Source organism: Rhinopithecus bieti, unplaced genomic scaffold (assembly GCF_001698545.2).
Source record: "Rhinopithecus bieti isolate Rb0 unplaced genomic scaffold, ASM169854v2 scaffold_9769, whole genome shotgun sequence".
Taxonomy (NCBI): Eukaryota; Metazoa; Chordata; class Mammalia; order Primates; family Cercopithecidae; genus Rhinopithecus; species Rhinopithecus bieti.
Genome location: NW_016806163.1, coordinates 100,759 through 107,093, shown reverse-complemented (window position 1 = coordinate 107,093; position 6,335 = coordinate 100,759). Strand labels below are relative to the sequence as shown.

At 51.7% G+C, this 6,335-nt stretch overlaps 1 protein-coding gene across 2 annotated transcripts in view; it reads left to right on the top strand.

Moving 5' to 3' along the window:
- The window catches only part of BTBD2 (BTB domain containing 2), a 58,664-nt gene that overhangs the window by 12,620 nt on the left and 39,709 nt on the right, over positions 1 to 6,335 (top strand). For both annotated transcript variants that reach the window (XM_017874858.1, XM_017874860.1), the window contains one exon: positions 4,507 to 4,627. The gene's annotated coding sequence lies outside the window, so the exon portion shown is untranslated. The remainder of the gene's footprint in view (positions 1 to 4,506; positions 4,628 to 6,335) is intronic.

Genomic DNA, 6,335 nt, shown 5'->3' with positions numbered 1-6,335 from the left:
ATTAATTTTTTTTTTTTTTTTGAGGCGGAGTCTCGCTCTGTCGCCTGGGCTGGAGTGCAGTGGCCTGATCTCAGCTCACTGCAAGCTCCGCCTCCCGGGTTTCCGCCATTCTCCTACCTCAGCCTCCGGAGTAGCTGGGACTACAGGCGCCCGCCACCTCGCCCGGCTAGTTTTTTGTATTTTTTTTTTTGTAGAGATGGGGTTTCACCGTGTTATCCAGGATGGTCTCGATCTCCTGACCTCGTGATCCGCCCGTCTCGGCCTCCCAAAGTGCTGGGATTACAGGCTTGAGCCACCGCGCCCAACATTTTTTGTATTTTTTTAGTATTTTTTAGTTTCACCATGTTAGCTGGGGTGGTCTCGATCTCCTGACCTCGTGATCCACCCGCCTCGGCCTCCCAAAGTGCTGGGATTACAGGCATGAGCCACCGCGCCCAGCCTTAATTTTATATTTTTAGTAGAGATGGGGTTTTGCCATGTTGGCCAGGCTGGTCTCAAACTCCTGAACTCAGGTGATCCACCTGCCTCAGTCTCCCAAAATGCTGGGATTGCAGGTGGGAGCCACTGCACCCGGTTCCTAAGGTGGCATATTTTGACATGGCATATTCTAATCTCCTTCAGTTACTCCCTCTAAATTTTTTGTGAACTCTTTAAACATTTTCGTCCACATCAGGCCTTTCTGGTGTGCATAATATACCTGAATGAAAGTCCTAGCATTGGCTGCCACGGTGGTTCATGCCTGCAATCCCAGCATTTTGGGAGACTGAGGCAGGAGGATCACCTGAGGTGAGGAGTTTGAGACTAGCCTGGTCAACATGGTGAAACCGTGTCTTGACTAAAAATACAAAAATTAGCCGGGTGTAGTGGTGGGCACCTGGAATCCCAGCTACTCAGGAAGCTGAGGCAGGAGAATCGCTTGAACCCGGGAGAAAAAAGTTACGGTGAGCCGAGATCACACCACTGCACTCCAGCCTGGGCAACTGAGCGAGACTCTTTAAAAAAAAAAATTAGGCATGGTGGTGCGCGCCTGTGGTCCCAGCTACTCAGGAGGCTGAGGCAGGAGGATCGCTTGAGCCCAGGAGGTGGAGGCTGCGGTGAGCTGTGACTGCACCACGGCACTCTAGCCCTGGAAGACAGAGCGAGACTGTCTCAGAAAAAAAGAAAAAAGAAAGCAAGCCAGCCAGCCAGTCTGAGCGTCCTGGAGCCAGAGGAGAGGAAAGGGGGCCGTGGGAGGGAAGAAAATGACATCACACCCTCCTGGCCAAGGATAGTTTTATTATATGAATTGCACACGTCTCTAGAAATGAATGGAAATCCAGCCATCAGCTTGGTGACTGGCGCCCTCTAGAGGCCACCACCGCATAGACAGGGCTGGGATTGCTTCCAGAAACCCGTGGAAAAACTCAAAAACGCTCAAAACACACTGCCAGGGACCGGGGCAGGTGTTGGCTCAATAGCCAGCAAAAAAATAAAATGAAATGAAATAACTAAATAAAATAGCAGTAACAAAGGACAAAAAGGCTCAGCAAGCCTCCCTTGCCACCCCTGCGGCTGAGGTGGACTCATGTTTCTGCCCTTACAGATAATCTCCATCTGTAATATGTTTAGGTCTAGTGAGAGGCATGGTTTACTTACAGCAAATGCACAAATCCTTTTTTTTTTTTTTTTGGGAGACGGAGTCTCGCTCTGTCGCCCAGGCTGGAGTGCAGTGGCCGGATCTCAGCTCACTGCAAGCTCTGCCTCCCGAGTTTATGCCATTCTCCTGCCTCAGCCTCCCGAGTAGCTGGGACTACAGGCGCCCGCCACCCCGCCCGGCTAGTTTTTTGTGTTATTATTAGTAGAGACGGGGTTTCACCGTGTTAGCCAGGATGGTCTCGATCTCCTGACCTCGTGATCCGCCCGTCTCGGCCTCCCAAAGTGCTGGGATTACAGGCTTGAGCCACCGCACCCAGACGCAAATGCACAAATCTTAAGTGTAGTTTGGTTAATTTAGGCAAATACATGAACCTGTTTCACTCACACCCCTCTCAAAATCACGTGGGCCGGGTATGGTGGCTCACACCTGTAATTCCAGTATTTTGGGAGGCCGAGGCTGGCAGATCAGGAGGTCAGGAGTTCGACACCAGCCTAGCCAACCTGGAAAACCGCCTCCCTCTCTATTAAAAATACAAAACTTAGGCTGGGCATGGTGACTCACCCCTGTAATCCCAGCACTTTGGGAGGCCGAGGCTGGCGGATCACAAGGTCAGGAGATCGAGACCATCCTGGCTAACACGGTGAAACCCCGTCTCTATGAAAAAAAACAAAAAATTAGCCGGGCATGGTGGCAGGTGCCTGTGGTCCCAGCTACTTGGAAGGCTGAGGCAGGAGAACGGCGTGAACCCAAGAGGCGGAGCTTACAGTGAGCCGAGATCGCGCCACTGCACTCCAGCCTGGGCGATAGAGCAAGACTCTGTCTCACAAAAAAAACAAAACAAAACAAACAAAATCTCCACATGGCCAGGTGGCTCACACCCGTCGTCCCAGCATTTTGGGAGTCCTAGTGGGAGGATTGCTTGAGCCTAGGAGTTCAGGAGCAGCCTGGGCGACAAAGTGAGACCCCATCTGTGTGTGTGTGTGTGTGTGTGTGTGTGTGTTAGACAGGGCCTCACTTTGTCGCCCAGGCTGCAGTGCAGTGGCACAATCTCAGCCTCCCCATCTGTAGCCATCCTCCCACTTCAGCCTCCCAAAAGCTGGGACTACAGGCACGCACCACCACACCTAGTTAATTTTGTATTTTTTTGTGGAGACAGGGTTTCACTATGTTGGCCAGGCTGGTCTTGAACTCCTGAACTCAAGTAATCTGCCTGCCTCAGCTTCTCAAAGTGCTGGGATTATAGGCATGAGCCACCATGGCTGGCCTCCATCTCTTTAAAAAAAAAAAAAAAAAAAAAAACTTGAACATCTCAGCATTCTGTAAAGTTCACCATTTCCTCAGACAATCTACTGTTTTGTTAATTTCTGTCACCGTGGCAGGTGTGCCTGTTCTGGAACCTCTTCTAGAAGGGACTGCACACATGTCCTCTTTAGGGTCTGGCTGGAAATATGTCACTTTGCAAATGTATGAGATGAGAGATAAGAAAGTTGACATTTAGAGGCTGGCTGTGATGACTCCTGCCTGTAATCCCAGCACTTCGGGAGGCTGAGGCGGGCGGATCACAAGGTCAGGAGATCGAGACCATGGTGAAACCCTGTCTCTACTAAAAATACAAAAAATTAGCCGGTCGCAATGATGGGCGCCTGTAGTCCCAGCCACTCAGGAGGCTGAGGCAGGAGAATGGCGTGAACCCGGGAGGCGGAGCTTTCAATGAGCCAAGATCGCGCCACTGCCCTCCAGCCCGGGCGACAGAGCGAGACTCCGTCTCAAAAAAAAAAAAAAAAAAATTAAAGTAAAAATTGGCCGGGTGTGGTGGTTCACGCCTGTAATCCCAGCACTTTGAGAGGCTGAAGTGGGTGGATCACTTGAGGTCAGGAGTTCGAGACCAGTCTGGCCAACATGGCAAAACTCCATCTCTACTGAAAATACAGAAATTAGCCCAACATGGTGGCAGGTACCTGTAGTGCCAGCTACTCGCGAGCCTGAGGCAGGAGAATTATTTGAACCCCAGGAGGCCGAGGTTGCAGTGAGCTGAGACTGTGTCACTGCACTCCAGCCTGGGAAACAGAGCCAGACTCTGCCTCAAAATAATAATAATAATAGTAATAAAGTAAAAATAATGATCTTGTAAATTATAACTCAAAACAATTGTAGCTGGATGGTCGTGGTGGCTCACGCCTATAATCCTAGCACTTTGGGAGACCGAAGTGGGCAGATCACCTGAGGTAAGGAGATTGAGACCATCCTGGCCCATACAGGCAAACCCTGTCTCTACTAAAAATACGGGCCAGGCACGGTGGCTCATGCCTGTAATCCCAGCACTTTGGGAGGCTGTGGCGGGTGGATCACGAGGTCAGGATGGATTGAGACCATCCTGGCTAACACGGTGAAACCACATCTCTACTAAAAATACAAAAAATTAGTCGGATGTGGTGGCGGGCAAGTCCCAGCTACTCGGGAGGCTGAGGCAAGAGAATGGCGTGAACCCAGGAGGCGGAGCTTGCAGTGAGCCGAGATCGCACCACTGCACTCCAGCCTGGGCGACAGAGCGAGACTCTGTCTCAAAAACAAAACAAAACAAAACAAAATTAGCCTTAGCCAGGTGTGGTGGCGGGTACCTGTAATCGCAGCTACTCAAGAGGCTGAGGCAGGAGAATTGCTTGAACCAGGAGACTGAGGTTGCAGTGAGCCAAGATCACGTCACTGCACTACAGCCTGGGCGATAGAGAGAGACTCTAAAAATAAAAAATAAAAAATAAATAAAAAATAATTGTAACTACCTCAACCACCCAACCATGGAGAATTGAAAATAGCGTTATCACTTGGGTTTTTTTAATACCCTATTTTCTTTTTCTTTTTTTTTGAGACAGGATCTTGCTCTGTTGCCCAGGCTGGAGTGCAGCGGTGGAATCATAGCTCATCAAAAGCTCAACCTTCCAGGCTCAAGTGACGCTTCTCCTGTCTCCGCCTCTTGAGTAGCTGGGACAACAGGTACATACCACCACACCTAGTTTTTTTTTTTTTGATATGGACTCTCGCTCTGTTGTCCAGGCTGGAGTGCAGTGGTGCAATCTCGGCTCACTGCAAGCTCCACCTCCCGGCCATTCTCCTGTCTCAGCCTCCTGAGTACCTGGGACTTCAGGCACGTACCACCACACCAGACTAATTTTTTGTATTTTTAGTAGAGATGGAGTTTCACCATGTTAGCCAGGCTGGTCTCGATCTCCTGACCTCATGATCCGCCTGCCTGGGCCTCCCAAAGTGCTGAGATTACAGGCATGAGCCACCGTACCCGGACTTTTTTTTTTTTTTTTTTTTGAGACAGAGTTTTGTTCTTGTTGCCAGGCTGGAGTGCAGTGGCACGGTCTTGGCTCACTGCAACCTCTGCTTCCCGGGTTCAAGTGATTCTCTTGCCTCAGCCTCCCAAGTAGCTGGGATTACAGGTGCCGGCCACCACGCCTGGCTAATTTTCGTATCTTTTTTTTTTTCTTTTTTTTTTGAGACAGAGTCTTGCTCTGTCACCCAGGCTGTAGTGCCATGGCACCATCTCGCTCATTGCAAGCTCCGCCTCCCGGGTTCACGCCATTTTCCTGCCTCAGCCTCCCTAGTAGCTGGGACTACAGGCGCCTGCCACCACACCCGGCTAATTTTGTGTATTTTCTTTCTTTCTTTCTTTCTTTCTTTTTTTTTTTTTTTTTTGAGGTGGAGTCTCACTCTGTCGCCCAGGCTGGAGTGCAGTGGCCGGATCTCAGCTCACTGCAAGCTCCGCCTCCCGGGTTTACCCCATTCTCCTGCCTCAGCCTCCCGAGTAGCTGGGACTACAGGCGCCCGCCACCTCCCCCGGCTAGTTTTTTGTATTTTTTAGTAGAGAGGGGGTTTCATCGTGTTAGCCAGGATGGTCTCGATCTCCTGACCTTGTGATCCACCTGCCTCAGCCTCCCAAAGTGCTGGGATTACAGTCGTGAACCACCGCGCCTGCCTGGCTAATTTTTGTATTTTTTATACAGATAGGGTTTTGCCATGTTGCCCAGGCTGGTCTCGAACTCCTGACCTCAGGTGATGCACCCGCCTCGGCCTCCTGAAGTGTTGGGATTACAGGCGTGAGCCATTGCGCCCAGCCTGGTTCCTCAATCTTTGTGGCACTTGTCTACCTTGACGTTATGTATATAGTAAGCGTTTTGGGGAAGTCCCAGCTCCGTCCACACTGACCTGGAGAGGATGCCGGGCGTCTGCTGAGTGTGAGAGAACGTGGCCTGCACCCCGCCCGCTCATCCGCAGCTTCCCGGCCTCAGGCTATGTCTCTGTACAGTGGAGCCCGTGCCACCGGGCGGACCCACCACCTGGGTCCAGGGTCTGGGATCTAGAAGCCGGGGTCTGAAGTCTGGGGTTGAGTCTGGGATCTAGGATTCAAGGTCCGAGGCCTGGGGTCCCGCACTGAGGTCTGTGCTCGAGTGTTTAGAATCCCCGGTCTGGAGTCCGGGACCTGGACCCCAAATTCTGGACCTCGGTCTGGAGTCTGGGTTTCAGGTCAGGATGCTTAGGGAGTGGAGCCAGAGGGTCTCTCACCAGCCCCTCCCCTCTGCAGGCCCCTCCTCCTCTTCCCTCTCCTCTCCGTCCCTCCCTCCCCTCCCCTGCAACACCCTCCCCATTCCCCTCCCCTCCCTCCTCCCCTTTCCTCCCTTCTCCCCTCCCCTCTCCC